We start from the raw sequence: 15,289 nt of genomic DNA, 5'->3' as shown, positions 1-15,289 counted from the left end.
CAGTTGGCACAAAGGACTCAAGAGAATAAGGAAATAATTGTCTTTCCTTGAAAATCAAAACCGAAACCAGAAATCATCACAGGAAACAAAGGGAAACTCTTAGAATTAATTTTTCTGATTTCATAAAGAGTTGTGATTTTTTTTCTGATTTCAAAAAGGAGTTAGTAGTTCTCCTTGTTAAAACATGGTTAATGTTCGTATTCTAGGAGTATTTCTTCCTCATTGTGCTGGTTAGCAGGTTGAGTCTCAGAGCGTGTGACTAACGGCTAGAAGGTCGCAGAGTGAAGAAGACGTCGAGCCCTAAGTCAGGCTGTGCAGAAAGCCCTGCTGTTTCCCACTAAACCCAGAGATTGTGGGCACGATCTGGCCATGATGTGTCCTTAGGGAAATGATACCAGAACAATGCCACAAATGATAGATTTTAGAAAAATACCGCAAAACACAAGCTGCAAGATTTGTCAGCTTATCTCTTCTACAGGTAGTTATGGAAATGAGCCAAGAAAACCTTTAGAAGTCCATGAAGATTTCTGAAAATGTGGCCTATGGTGGTCCTTGGCAGTGAGTCCTCTCTGAAATTTGTAATTTATAGTCCAACTTCTATGTACTTGTTTTGCCCTAATTTAAAATAAGTTTGATATGTGCTATAGGTAACTCTACTGATTAAATTTTTGCCAACAGTACACATTTATAACCCAGTCATGGCTTTATCTGTCAATATTTAGTGAGCTGTGCTGAGCATTGTAAGTCCTTCTGGTCCTTCAATAGTAGCTGAACACAGTCCTTGTTATCCTACTGACAGCGGTAACTGTTTTTCCCATACAACCATTACTGGATTTTTACATTTCACATGAAAATTTTTGATGAATGAAAAATTTCTTCTCACTAGTTGTGGATAAATCCTTGTTTCCCGTCTTGTGTCAACTTATAGGAAGCCAATGGGTGTCTGTTTAATATCATAAAAGGATCTGGGCAGAGCTAAAGTAGAACAGTTAATTCCGTATGTGTCAGCTAGCACAGGAATGTCTTGTGAACCTGATATTGAAATATGGTTTTTGATGAGTACATTTTTGGCTACAGAAACTATACATCACTTTGTTAAAAAAAAAAAAAGTTAGACATCAGGATAGAGGATGCCTGGAGTTTGCGTGCTTCCATGTTTATTTCTGGTGTTGCTGGGGATTGAATCCAGGACCTTGTGTAAGTGAGGCAGGCACTCTACCAGCTGAGCTATATCCTTAGCCCCTGTTTACTGCCATGTAACTGTGTCTTTGCTAACTATGGTAATTTCCTAGTATTCTGTTGCAGATTTTCTTTCATGGCCCCAGAAAGTACCAGATATGCAGCGCTCCAGGTGTTTCCTGTAGCAGGGTGACATGACAGAGTGCATCTGCTGTGCAGGGGGTGATCTGAGCTGATGTGGACATGGAATGTCAGTTGCTAGACTCCAGGTAATGATAGAAATGCTCCTCCAAGCTCTGGATGTTGGAGATAATGTGCTTGTTTGTTTGTATGCTTGGATTTCTTTAGTGTCTTGTTTTTTGGGCTTCACATCATCACAAGACTCCTTACAATACAGTAGCCGTATCAAAGTTAGGAGGAAGAGCTACGGTGACAAATGCCAAAGTAAAAATGAAATCTGGTGAGAGATGAACTACAACAGTGGAGAATTTCGTCAAGATTAGTTCTGATACTAGTAAAAGTTCAGAGGCATCAAAAATGTAAGACTCTTAGGCCAGTCTGGATTACAGCCTGCTCACGGGGAAGAGTCTTGGATGGCAGGTGCTGCTCGTGGAATGTCACTGCACATTGATGGCGGGGCTTTGAGCCACCTTGTGCAGCCCTGTCAGGTGATATTTAGCCTGTGGTTGCTGCTGACAGGTGGGAAAGGTCTTCAGGTCTGGGATGGCTTCATCAAAGGATGATGGGGGATTTGGTTCAGAGATATGCAGACCACGATTTTCCTCCTCCTTTGGCTGGTCTGAGACTTCAAACTCCACATCAACATGTGGACTCAAACATCATTTGGCCTTCGATGTATTTATTTTCTAGTCCTTTCTGTATATGAGCAAGAGGAAACACTGTTGTTAGGATTGTCAAAGGAATGGGCCACTTGGCCATGAGCATGCATATGCTGGCTCTCAGTCAGTGACATCTTGTCTTAGTGCTGTCACGCTTACTGCCTAACCCTTCATTTCATCCTTCTGAGGACTCCGTGAGGCCTAGACCACTGTTCCCTGAAGTTTTAGGTGAGAAAGCTGAGCGTCGCCCACGTTTGTGGTTGAACCAATTCAGGGTTGTGTACCCTTGGGAGCAGGAGGCAGGCTGTAGGGGCTGTGCTGGAAACAGGGAATGGCAGCCTGTGCTGGTCCTAGAGAGGCCTGTGCCATGCAAGAGCAGGTGGCAGATTCCCAAGTCGCTTCAGCTTGCTCTGAAAGACTCGCTCCTTTACTTTGGGTCTCTGAAGCTTCTCGGGTCATTTCTTTGTGCTTTGAATGTCTTTGTGGCCACGGAGAGAGGAGACTGCATTACCTGCTAAATTGGATATGTGGCCGTATCCTATTTCCAACTGAACTTTCTAGTACTTCAAAGACTTGAAATATAGTTTAATGGCATTTTAGCTGTCACTGGAATTAAAAGTCGAGTGCCATTGTGTGCTGGTGTGGTCCCCCCTTCGGCTGATATTTAGAGAAGTAATTCTTCTACTTGAGCCTTGTAGGATGCGTGTACCATGAAACGAACAATAAAGATAGCCCTCTTGAGGGGTGCCTTGGGTTATTTATTTCTCCTCAGTATTCCCCACTGCGAACAGCTTGCTGCCTACATTTTTAACCCACTGTAGCTCTTTGCCTCAATAGAATGGTAAGGAGACATGAGATCTAACTCCCCCAAATCTGTGTCATCCCTAAATCACACAGAAAACCACGATGAAACCTATAGTCCTTAGGGTTTCTAGCAGAGCAGGGTGAGAGCAGAGCTGGTGGCTACTGCCAGGTGAAAGATGCCCAGAATGTGCATTCCTCAAGAGGCTCATGTGGGCAGAACAGACTCCCAATGCCAGGGAGCGACGACATCCTTCCTCGTTCCTCCTCTGGCTCCGTCACAGTGTCCCGAGCACTTATTGCTTTTGTGTGACCTGCTGAGGCTTGTTGGCTGCTGGCCTCACCTTCCAGTTGGAGTAGCACATCCACAGCTTTCTCCCCTCTCCCCCTGGCATTGTGTGGTCTTTATGTGCAGGGGAACAGGATGAGCAAGACAGGCCCAGCTCCGGCCTTGGATCTCGCCTTGCTGGGCATAGCCTCTGGCTAGAGGCACTCGCCTGGGAGACGTGGACTCTCACCAGACACTTACTCGGTTGATGTGCCTGGTGGGGAACGAGCCAAGGTGGAGGCACAGCCCTGGTTTTGTCCTATTGATAACCTGGGTAACCTTCTGAACCCTCCTACCCGTAGCATCTGGAGCAGGGGCTACAGCAGTTGTAACCTGGTACAGGTCAGGAACTTTTGCTGTTTTCTGGGAGCACCTGAGAAGATAGGGAATGGAGGGTGAACTGATTTTTATGGAAGGAAGGACTTGTCAGGTTGGTGGGCTGGAAAGAGCATGCTGTTTCAAAAAGGACCCACATTCAAATCTCCAAAAAACAACAAAAATACACACCAAAGGGTCCACAGACCTGTGGCTACCGGCTGGAGGACTGAGGTCTGGGAGGAGCCTGGTCGTGTCTCAGGAGCAGCGGTTGGTGGTGGCCTCTGCATCTTGTGGAAGAGGCAGCTCTATTCAAGGTGGAAGTTTCTTCAGGCATCCAAAGGACTGGCCAGAGAGGAGGAGGACCTTGCGTCTGCGTACATTGGCTAGGGAGTTTCTGGACGAATTACGACAGGAAAGACATTGCTCTCACTGCAGCCTCGGGCTTCGGTCTGAGGTCCTTACTGCTGGCCTGCGGAAGAGGGCTTAGCTCTTAAGATGTCTAGGGGCTTTTACTGGTTTTGCTACTTGGGATTCCTTGAAGGTCAAGGTGCAGAGACATTGTGGGTGCACTGATGAGTGTGAGCCTCTTTCCCACGTGGTTCCCTGCCGATGGGCAGATGCTGTCTGTCCACCTGCAGCATGCCCCAGAGCTGGAAATGTGCTGGAGGGTGGCACAGGAGCCCTCAGGTTAGGAGCCTGTCCAGTTCCGTAGCTGAAACGAGTAAGACCGTTGGAAGAACATCACAGTTTTCTCAGGAGTCATCAGCCCTGGAGGATATTTAGAATAACAGATATTCCTTTTATTATTAAATACTCACTTTATGGTCTAGAGAAAAACATAGAAAAAGAAAACTACAATGTCTTCTGTCGAGTGAAGTAGTTACCTGTCACTGTGTAACAAATCACCCCAAAACATGGTGGCTTAAAGCAACACTAGCCATTCCTTGCCTGGTAGCTTCTGTGGGTCTGGGACCATGAGTGGCTCAGAGGGGCAGTTTGGGCTTGGGTTCTTCGTGGAACCAGGTCTGGATGTCAGCCAGGCTTGTGGCCCTTGACAATGTCAAGGCAGGTTGGAGGGCGTGCTCCCCGGGGCTTACGCTCACCTCTCAGTGGCAGTAGGTGATCAGCCAGCAGTCTCTCCCTGAGGCCTTCTCCCAAGAGCTGGTGTGCCCTTAGTGGGTGGTTGACCTTCCTCAGCGTGACTGGTCCAAGAGAGGTCATGTCAGAAACTCAGCCCAGCATTGCTTTGGATCTCAAAAGTTATTTGGGGTCCGTTCCCAGGCCAGCATCCCTCACTGTAGGAGGAGACCGCCAAGGGCATGCACTTATGAGGGGGCAGTTATCACTGAGGTCTGTCTTGGGTGCTGTCATCCATCTAATCAGCCCTGTGCTTAGGGATGCATCTCTCAGATGCCCTGCACATTTGAAATGTCTCACTCAAGGGGGTGTCAGCATCGTCCTGTACCTCTGTGGATGCTCCCTCCCACTGTTGAACTTTTTCTATTTGAAGTCAGTCTTTATCTGGGTGTTTTGAAGGACGGCTGCACAACCTCTTATCCTAGATGTCTTTGAGTATAATTCCGCACAAAGCCTTTTATACGTGACTACCAAGGGCACGTGGATTGGGAGAAAACCCCTGACCAGGTGTGGAGCAATTGAAGTGCAGTACTGTGTTTGAAAACTTTAACTAGAAGTGAAACATGGTCAGTTCTTAAACTTCAGGGGTGTAATTAATGCGCTTGTTTTGCATGGGAATTCATGTGGCCCTTTTTAATCTAACAGTTCAAATCCTGACCGACTTTACTATTTTCTCAGGAAAAAAAGAGCCATAAAAAGGTTTTATAGGGTCCATTCCATCAGCTTTCTGATGGGTTTACTAAACCTATCAGGGAATTGCTATGTCAGCACACATCACTTTAAAAAAGCAGGCACTTGGATGAGGGATTTTTGTTTTCCTGGTTACAATTCTGCAGCTCTGTCAGTTGCTGAATCTCCCTTCCACCACAGATTGTTATAGTATTTAACGTTTATGTGTTCCTTCTCAGTACCGACTGGGGCCATGGCCAAAATCCTGATTGGGAGTGGGTGGTGGGGTTGGAAACTATATATATGATGGCTGAACAGCTGGGATAATCTATGTTTTTGAGGCAATAATCATGAATAATGCAAATTTGGCTATTAAAATAGAACAAAGGGGTGACATCTTACTGGGAGGGAATTTTAAGGAAAAGTTACAGTTTTAGAGTTTAATGATGGTATCTGTGGCCAGGGCTCACCATCATTACTCAGAGTGCACTCAGTTTGCATTGCAGACCTAATGCCTTTGATTTGACCCCTAAGAGCCATCAACAGGAAGTCCTCCTCTCCCGACTCTCCTATGCTCAGCCAGGGGCACCAGCCGAGCACTCCACAGACGGTCCGTCTCCACTGTTGGCTGTTATGATTGCTCATCGACTCCTTGGTATTTCTTGAAGAATGGTGGTTCTAGGAGGCAGGGACTGCATTAGTGCAGGTCACTGTTGAGTCCTGGCTCTGGGTATACTGTTAGGAACCCTAGTAGGCACTACTATTGGGATACCAGTGCTGCTCAGTGTAACTGGAAAGGCAAGACAAGCCAGTCCTGACATGGCTGAAAACTCCCTTGGCATGTGGCCTCAGCTTGCCTGGATCTCAGTGCCCCAGGGTGCAGTTCTCTCCCTCTCTTGAGCCTTTCTTCTTCAGGGCACCAGTGCGAATTCCAGGCCACCCCTTCCTCAAGGGGTCAGTATGGCCACAGAAAATCCAGAGCGTGGTGGTGAGAGTTTCTTCTTCTCTTCAACTGGTCCTAGCACACATCTCAGGCTGGGAAGCATTCAGCCTTGATGGGACAGTCTGGGGCCACCTGTTCCCCTGGCCCATGGATTGGCATTGGAAGGACAGACCACAGTGACAGGTGGAACTGCAGACGATGGACCCGCAGGGATGTGGAGCCTGAGGGTTTTAATAGTGACTCGTCTTAGGCAAGCGGAGAGATGGGGCAGCTATTCTGTCTAGCACACCAGAGGAGCCAAGGCCCAGGAAGACCACAGTAATGTGGAAAAGCTGAAGAGTCTTGCAGCTGGTGGATGGGCTGTATGGGAACCCCAGTTTCCTGAATGTGAATAATGCTTGCCCTATCTTTATGCTACATGGCACTCTTATAAATGCTATCATGTCAATGCTTTCCGATATACCTGTCTATACTCAGAGCAACTTCAACCTCTGGCTTCTCCGAATTGTCTGGGGAAAACAGAAGGAGTTGTTGTTTTTAGCTCTCTACATATTGGCTGAGCAGATTTTACCCACCTGGGTGATAAAGTTAGGCACAGCTCTGTAGCCGCTAAAGCAACAACAGCAACACAAAGATGCCAAGTGAATCCGTGTTTCTTAACATAGAAAGCAGGTACATTAATCTAGGAAGACAATGATTTTCCTAAAATGAATCTCAAAGTACAAATGTCCTGAGGGTCTCCCACAAAGGATATTGAGAAATGGTCGTGCACTGTGGCTTCATCCACCCTTGGAAGCCAGTGTCCTGGGTTCCGTCCTTAGCACCCATAGCACCCATGCAGGAGGTAAGGTAGGCACTCCACATTTCTTCTCCAGCTGTGTGCCTTACATCTCTCACCTCCATAGTTGCTGGCACCTTGTCTCTTGTCCCCAAACACACACCTGTGGAATGTTCATGTGTGTGTTGCAGACATGAGGAACAAGGTGTCCACAAACACCACTTTTGTGTCTTGACACCAACGCATCTTCCTGTTGGAGTGTTAAATGCACAAAAGGTATCACTGAGTGGTTCAGAATGTGATTGTTAAACGATTAACTTATCAATACGATTACTGTTTGCCACTGAGACTCACGGGAAGCCCGACTGTGTGTCAGTTCTGGTGTCAGGCACTTAGGGACGTGAGCTGATTTAGGCATCCTGGTGTAGATGAAGAGTGATTTGGGCAGAGTCGAGGGCACGTGGTGGCTTATTTCTGTCCTTGAAGTTCATTAGGAGCAAGGTTACTGCTTCCTTATCTCTCTCCTGAGTGAATAAGTGGCCAAAACATTGTATGTGTGTCTCCTTCCCCAGACCCACATCATTCAGGACCTGTCTGTGGCTCTGAGCAAGGTGGCTATAGTTTCTGTCCCAGCCAGGTGTTCCAGGGCACACTGGAAGGCTGACAAATGTGTCCACTGGAGCATCCCCTCCTGTATCAGTGACCTTGTCTCTGGCAGATCAGAATAGCCTCACTGAGCAGATAGAAAATGCCTGGGTTGTTCTCCAGCTGGGCTGCGGGCAGGGTCCTCTTAACAGATTAAACTAACCAATAAGTTCTCATACTCATTTTAAGATGAAAAATCCAAATAATTCAAGTCTGAGCCAGAGACATTTAGGTAATAAGTGTGAACAAATTCCCTAGAGTAACCCAAACTGACCAACTGCAAAACCGAGTTTCAACTGAATGCCTGGTTCTGTTGCTAATGCACAGGTTCCCATTTCCCAACTGCCCGTGAGATCTCAGGATCATAATCGTCCCTAAATTGCATCTTGCTTTGAGGATTAGTTGCAGTAAAGCACTGAGGTATGAGCTCTGTCTCAATGCTGGCATTGTAGCCTCAGTTAAAACAATGTTCATGGTTCACTTTGGTCAGACACATTTCTGTTATGCTCTGCAGATGCCAGACCTTTGACTGTAGAGAATGGTGTGCTAATGTTCATCCAACAAAAGGAGTTAAATAAAGCCCCCCAAGTGGCCCATCTGGGACTCTCACCTGGAGACAGAGTGATCCACTTCTGTCTGCGTCTTGCTCCACAGGAAGGGAAAATCACTTCTGGCCAGCTGTTGCGGCTGCAGTTTCTCGGCTGTTTCTGGCAGGAGCGAATGCCTTTCCTTCCCTCAGGCTGAAGAGAATTCAGGATTTGAGGAAGCAATGAGGGGCAGGTCAAGTGCGATTCGGAAGGACATGTGAAATAGCAGGGGATGCTCCTTTTGCCCTTACACATTGCTCACCATTCTAGAAATCAACGGTAGAAGATCTCCGACGTTTCTGTGAAAGTCTGCGTATTTATTATTCAAAAATCCAGAGTTTACACTCTGCGCTGGTAACTTCAAAGGTCTATAAAGTACTAGTTTTCCAGTTTCTTAGTAACTAATGAAGCACCTGCTAGTGAGTCCGGCTGCCCACCCAGCATCAAGCTCTCCCTGGAGTTTTGATAACTCTGACTTTTCCTTTCATTGTCACATTTATGGATTGATTGAAGCAACAGCATCAACTTTGTTTCTTTGGGAAAATGGCTAACAATGAAGACACATTTACCCAACCTTGATGCTTGTTACTTTCTGGGAGTATACGAGAGGGGAGGGAAAAGCAGATAAAAGGAAACGTGCCGAGTGCAGGTTTTAAAGTGGCCGGCAACCAGAGATGCTGAATGAGGGAAAGAGGCAGCAGCACTGGAAAGAGAGAAGCAGGGGCCTCCAGAAGTACTCTCCTCTGACAAGCAGTGAGAAATCGGGCAAGAAAATGGTCAGAACCAATCTTTTCAGAGTGTCCGAAATCCACCCATGGCTCGCAGCCATCTGGCAGGTGCTTATTCAGGGAGGAAGGTGGATCTTCGTGAGAAGAGTGAGCTTTGGTGCAGCATGACTTGTACTCTTCCCATCACCCCACAGGCAGCCGTTAAACCACAGACCTCCATCTGGGAGGATGGAGCCCCCTCAAAGCATCAGTCCCTGAGTGTTGGTATCATCTGACCTGTTTGACTGTTGCTGGAAAGACTGCCCCCTGCAGAGCTATTTTAAGTGGACCTGACTTACATATCATCAAATGAAATCTGTTCCCTGGACATGCTTGTCAAAAACCCTTAGAGGAAAACATTTAAATTGGTGGTGGCCTGCAGTAGAGCCAAGAGTTTGGGCAAATCATGGGCTAGCCAAAAACCTTAGAGGAAAAGCCGGGCATGATGTTTCCATAGAGGCTTTGTAAGCATATTCCTGGGAATCTACAAGGCCATGAATATGTGTGCATGCCCAGGGCTGGGGCACGCTGTGGACCATCCTGAGCTCGCGCCTCTGGCTGGTCTTGAGGCTGTGTGCAAACAGAAGGAAAGACTGCGATGAAGTTCTCGACTGGGTGGCTGAGTGCTGAGCATTGCCCAACTTGCACACAGAGCTTCTGGGCAGAGGCTGGCACACCTGCTGTGTTGGGCTGTCTAAGGAGGTCAGTTGTGTCAGGGCAGGCACTACGCTGAGTGTTTTAATGGCCAACAAGACATTTTACCAGAGCAGCTCAGAGGTCACTAAACAGTCAGTAATCAGCATCCCAACAGACCCTGGAGGGGGAAGATCTGCCTTTTGGTTTTGTTTGAAAATGCCAAGTTTTTATATGAAAAAACAAACAAAGAACACTGCCCCCCTCCCCTCAAAATCCCAGGAAATTATAGTCCAAACAGGGAAAGAACAGTCGATGGAGATTTCCCAAGGAAGATCAAATGTTTGAGTAAATAGACAAGAATTTTAAATTGGCTATTTTACATACGTTAAAAACTAAAGCAATCATGTGTATAAAATTAAAGGAAAGTAATTTCTCCAAATAGCAATTTCTCCAAAGTAATTTCTACTAACAAAGGTATAGAAATCATTTTTAAAGTGGCCTAATAGAAATCCTGGAGTTGAAAAGTACAATAACTGTAATAGAAAACTCTTTTAGAAAAGACAAAGAGTGCATTTGGGCAGGTAGAAGAAAGAACTACTAACTAGTTTGAAAATAGGTGACTAGGGATGATGCAGTCGGAGGGACAGAAGGAGGAAGAAAGTGAACGGAGCCTTGGAGACCGGAGGGATGTTAGGTGCCTCCAGGTGCCTACAGCAGGTGTCCACAGGGTGAAGCAAGGAGAAGACACAAAAAGGATGTTTGAAGAATCTGTGGCTGAGATGTCCCAAGTTTGATGGAAACATTTACTCCATGAGCTCCAGGTGGGGCAGATTCATATTCACACAGAAATAAATCACCATCCAACTGAAAGCCAGAGTAGAGCGAGCCTTGGAGACAGCAGGAGAGAAGGGACCTGTCTATTGAGAGAGGCCCTCAGCATTATCTGCTTTCACACCAGAAATAACAGAAGCCGGAGGCTGTGGGATGGTGAATAGCCAACGTGTTTGAGAAAAAGGCTGTTGACCAATTGATCAGAACCTCCTGCGAGAACGTAGACAACGTTACAGCCCTTCAAAACGAGCAAACACTGAGCGAGTCCTGTGTGCACAAAAGTTAACTGAAAAACGGATCAAAGACTCACGTAGAGGAGCAAAAACTATAAAATGCTTTGAAGAAAATGAAAACATAAGGCTTCATGGCCTTGTATTAAGCAACGTTTTGTTAGATATTGAATAAAAAGCACAACAGTCAGAGAACCAGCAGATGAAGGGCATCAACAAGCCAGGAAAGAGGTAACTCCCAGAACGCACTGAGGCACAGCATACCCCCGTGATACCCCACCCCGGCAGATATAAGCTTATTTTTTACATGGTGTGGATGTTTTCAGCTGTCCCAGCCGTCCCACTTGTTGAAGAATGTTCTTTCCCAGTCGAATTGCTGTGCCCCCCACTGAAGATCAACTCGCCCTGTGTGCATAGGTTGCTTCCCGGGCTCACATCTGTCCCATTGATGGACAGGTGCATGCTAGCGCTCTTGCTCTGCCATCTTGATTATTGTGGGGCTGTGGTGAGTTCTGGAAGTGGACTTGGGTCACTTGGGATGTGGACTTGAGGCAGGTGACATGAGCCGAGCAGGTGGTTGACATGAAGACAGTGCAGCCTTCACATTCAATGCCCAGCTGGGGAATTTCTCCAACTGTGTTTTGCAGATTGGATCCACATCGAGCACATGGCTAAGGGTGCTAGTTCGTTTGACAAACACAGAAACAGCACGTGGGAGCGTGGCATTTGTGAAACTTGTGTCACCCGAGCATCATTGTGGCATTCTTGATATACTATTTGCCAACTCTTCTCCCAGTTTTTCTATTGCTTGATTCATTTTAATGCCTGATTATTTTAAACAGCAACTCTACATTAAGTATACCCTATGTGTGTGACTGAATTTAATGTGCTTCTAGTTGTTCGTCCAACATATGTTAAAATAAATACGTAATTATTTACACATAGTTTGTCTACCTAACAATTTCTTAAGGCACCCTAAGGCCTACAGTGCCCTTTTGGGGAGGCGCAGGTGTTTGAAGATTGGTTTCCTTCTGTGAAGAATCCCTTGACCTGGGTTCTGGTTTTCCACACTGTTGGTATGCTGCTGCTTGGTGAGCAAGGCCCATAAAAGGTGAGCAAAGCACGTTGCCTGTGTTAGCTGCTATCCATGAGAGCCTGCTAGGAGGCACCATCTTGACACGACCTCACCTGCTCCATTCATCATGAGCTCTTGCTGCAGGTTTGACTGTGGCCCCCCTGGGTCCTAGCACAGAGCATCTGTAAGTGTAAACTTACTTGGAAATAGGGTCTGTCTTCACAGGGGTAATCAAATTAAGGAAAGTTCACACTGGATTAGGATGGCTCAGAGTCCAATAACTGGTGTCCTCATAAGATAAGGGAAGTCTGAATGCTCTGGAGGAGGTCCCGTGATGGTGGAGGCTGAGATTGGAGTGGAGTGTGTGCAAGTCAGGAACACCCAGGACTGTTGGCAGCCAGGGAGCTAGGGAGACAAGGCAGGATGCTCCCAGAGCCTCTGCAGGGCGCATGGCCCTGTGGATGAGGTGCTTTCAGACCTCCAGCCTCCACCAGATCATTTCTGCAGTTCTGATCTGCCCTGCTAATAGTGGTTCATCCCAGAGCCCTGGGGAAGAACGCGCCTTCCTTTCCCTGTCTGTGCAGGTGAGGGCAGGGGTCCTCACGCTGTTCACTGCCAATGTGCATCTGTGGGTCCTGCAGCAGTTTCTCACACGTGGTAATGCTTGGTATTTTTTTTGAATGGATGAGTTGATACAGCCTGTTAACAATTCTGAGAGCTACACATTCTTTGGATTGTGAAGAACCCAAGCCCGGGAGAGTTTATAGAACATGTACACGGTGTCACAGCCGTCAGGTAGTGAGGCAGGATTCAGACCTTGTCCTCATTCTCTACTACTACAAAGCCTAGTGACGAGATGTTCCCTGAGGATTCCTTGCAGCTGAGAGCCATGCTTCTATGGAGGTAGTATTTTGAATCTTTTGCAAAAAACATTTGTTGAGGTTGTGGCAAAATTGGGAACCCCAAGAGAACTAAGGAATAATACCTAGTTTTGATGTTTTATTCAGTATTCATTGAACACTTACTGTGTACCAGGCCCCTGAGCATTGTCTTGATGAGTCAAGATAATGTACAGTTCATAACAGTCTTCATTTCCGCTGTGCCCATGGAGAATTCGAACCCAGGAGTCATGCCACATTTTGGATGGCACGTGAGAAAGTAGCCAAACCTAGATCCAGTCCAGACCTGAGAACTGTGACCCTGGGGCTCCTGACCTGCTAGCACCTCCCCTCGCTGGCTCAGCCCTTCCTCCAGGTTCTGGACCAGCATCTTGTAGCCTGGGAAGACCCTTTCACACTGTGCACCTGAGCTGTGCTCCTCACCTCTACCACAGCTCACCTCCCTACCGAGCCGGATGCTGGTGCCTCCTGAGCTAACACAAGCTGCCCACGTCACACACAGTGGGCATCTAATCAGTGTGGCTTCAGATGGGGAGCTGAGGTGCTTCGGGGTGCTGGGGAGTACCAGCAGTAGTAATGATTAATAATAATGATAGTAATAGTCCCAATTTGTAGCTTTAGTCAATTTTCAGGGTGTAAATATACTCACCATGGATGATTTCAAGCTATCAGTAGTTTACCAACAGACTTGGAAACCCTTGGGGAGAGTTTTTAGACTCTTCCAGGACCTTGGCATTCTGAGCTGTTTGCACTGTCACAAGGCTGTGCACCTTCTCACGGTGGCTTGTCACTTCCATTAGAATCTCTTTGAGGTGCTTGCTTAAACTTAGGTTTCCTGGACTTATTGAGCCGAGCATCTCAGGGTGGGGTCTTCCCAGTCTCCGGGTTGATGGTGACCCCTGTGTCTGCGGTCTCTTCTCCTCATTCAATGACTTCACTGAAAAAGCTTCCCCTGGTCTTACCAGCTGGGGCTTGTAACTCCCAGGCCCTGGGAGTATTGCTCTCCACCTGGGCGAAGGTGCGGTTCTCCTGGGAGCTCCCTTGATCATGGACATTCAGCCCCATTTTAGCACCGTGAACACTCTAACAACGCTTTCATCTTCCCTTAGAAAGCGCCCCCTGCACATGCCTTCAGCTCTGTGGGGTCAAGGTCTTTTGCCGTCATTTCCCAAGTGCTTATCTCAGTCTCTGGCAGGTAGCAGGTGGTCAGTAATAAAATACAGGAATACACAAATAAAAAGAGATTGTGGAATTAATGAGCAATTAGGAGCACTTAATTTCTACTCAAATTTCTGCCAAGAGCACACAGGAACAAAATATGTCCTTTTTATTTAGCATTAGCATGAAGATCACATCTTGCCCCCACACCCAGCCATTTGCTCCGAGGAGGCAGGATCCAAGTTAGCATCAACAGTCGTAGAAAAAGCAGAAGGAAACCGGAAGTACCCTGGGGTTGTTTGTCTTACTCATCTAGTTTGAGAAGGATGCACAGGCAGTAAATTTAGACGTTAATGGGACAACAGCCCTCGCCTCCTAAATAGTTCCCAACTAAGCTTGGCACGGGTGTCCGTTGGAATGCACGAAAAAAGCAGGAATGACAACCACATGATTTTGCAAATCACAGAATTTCAAACAAAACACACCCTTTTGGCAATCTAGGCTGACTACAGATTAAGGGAGCCAACATCTCTTTTCCATGAAATCTGGGATGTTTCCATTTTCTGACAGAATGTAGCGCCGGCTGCATTCAGATGCAGGCTCTTAATGATCAATACTTGCCGACTGGACTCGGCCAGCTAGTGGCCTTCATACCCATGCATGCAGGAAAGGACAGTGGGCCTTTGGGGTTTCTGTCCTTTGTGATACATGTGTTGACACAGTGATCTGGTGGTGTGCGGAAAGATTTTCAGATTACGATAGAAATGATTCCTAGACTTTGGTATTGAGTTTGTCTCTCACTAGCCAGGGAGCCTTAGATAAGACACTTATCTCTCTTTTTCTTTTTTATGTCCTCACCAGCTAGAGGGGGATGATTCCAGCTCCTTGGTTAGCAAATACATTTGTTCCCAGGAGTTAATAAGATGGTATGCTAACGAGGGTTTGTTTATCTTGAATACGATACACAGGATACACAGTCACTTATTATCAAGAATAAATTAGCAAATGATGTGTATAAAAAAATCTTAGAGGTATTAGAATATGAAGCCAGCCAAAAGGGTAGAAGTTTTTAGAGGACATTATTTTGGGAAGACTCGGGGGTCTTCGTATCTAGGCAGGATCAGTTAATCCGATCATCTGAGTGCTGGTTTATGTCAGTGTAGGTTTGATGGGAAGAGGGCCAGGCAGTTAGTTAATCCGATCATCTGAGTGCTGGTTTATGTCAGTGTAGGTTTGATGGGAAGAGGGCCAGGCAGTTAGTTAGGTACACCTGATGGAAGGAGAACTAGCGAGGAGTTATTGCAGGAGGGAAGAGTTGGAGCAGGGTGCAGGGTAGAAGTGTAAGTCCGTGGACAACAGGGTGATATTCGAGGTAACAAAGAAGGCAGTGGGGGTGGGGAGGGCAGAGAGGAACCTGGGCTGATTCCAAGGGGGGTTTCCTCTGTGCTTTAGGCCTTGCGTCACAATCA

This window comes from Marmota monax, unplaced genomic scaffold (genome assembly GCF_021218885.2).
Source record: "Marmota monax isolate L192 unplaced genomic scaffold, Marmota_monax_Labrador192_F-V1.1 WCK01_AAM20220418_F8-fsc00028, whole genome shotgun sequence".
Lineage (NCBI taxonomy): Eukaryota > Metazoa > Chordata > Mammalia > Rodentia > Sciuridae > Marmota > Marmota monax.
Note: the sequence above shows the minus strand (reverse complement) of the source record.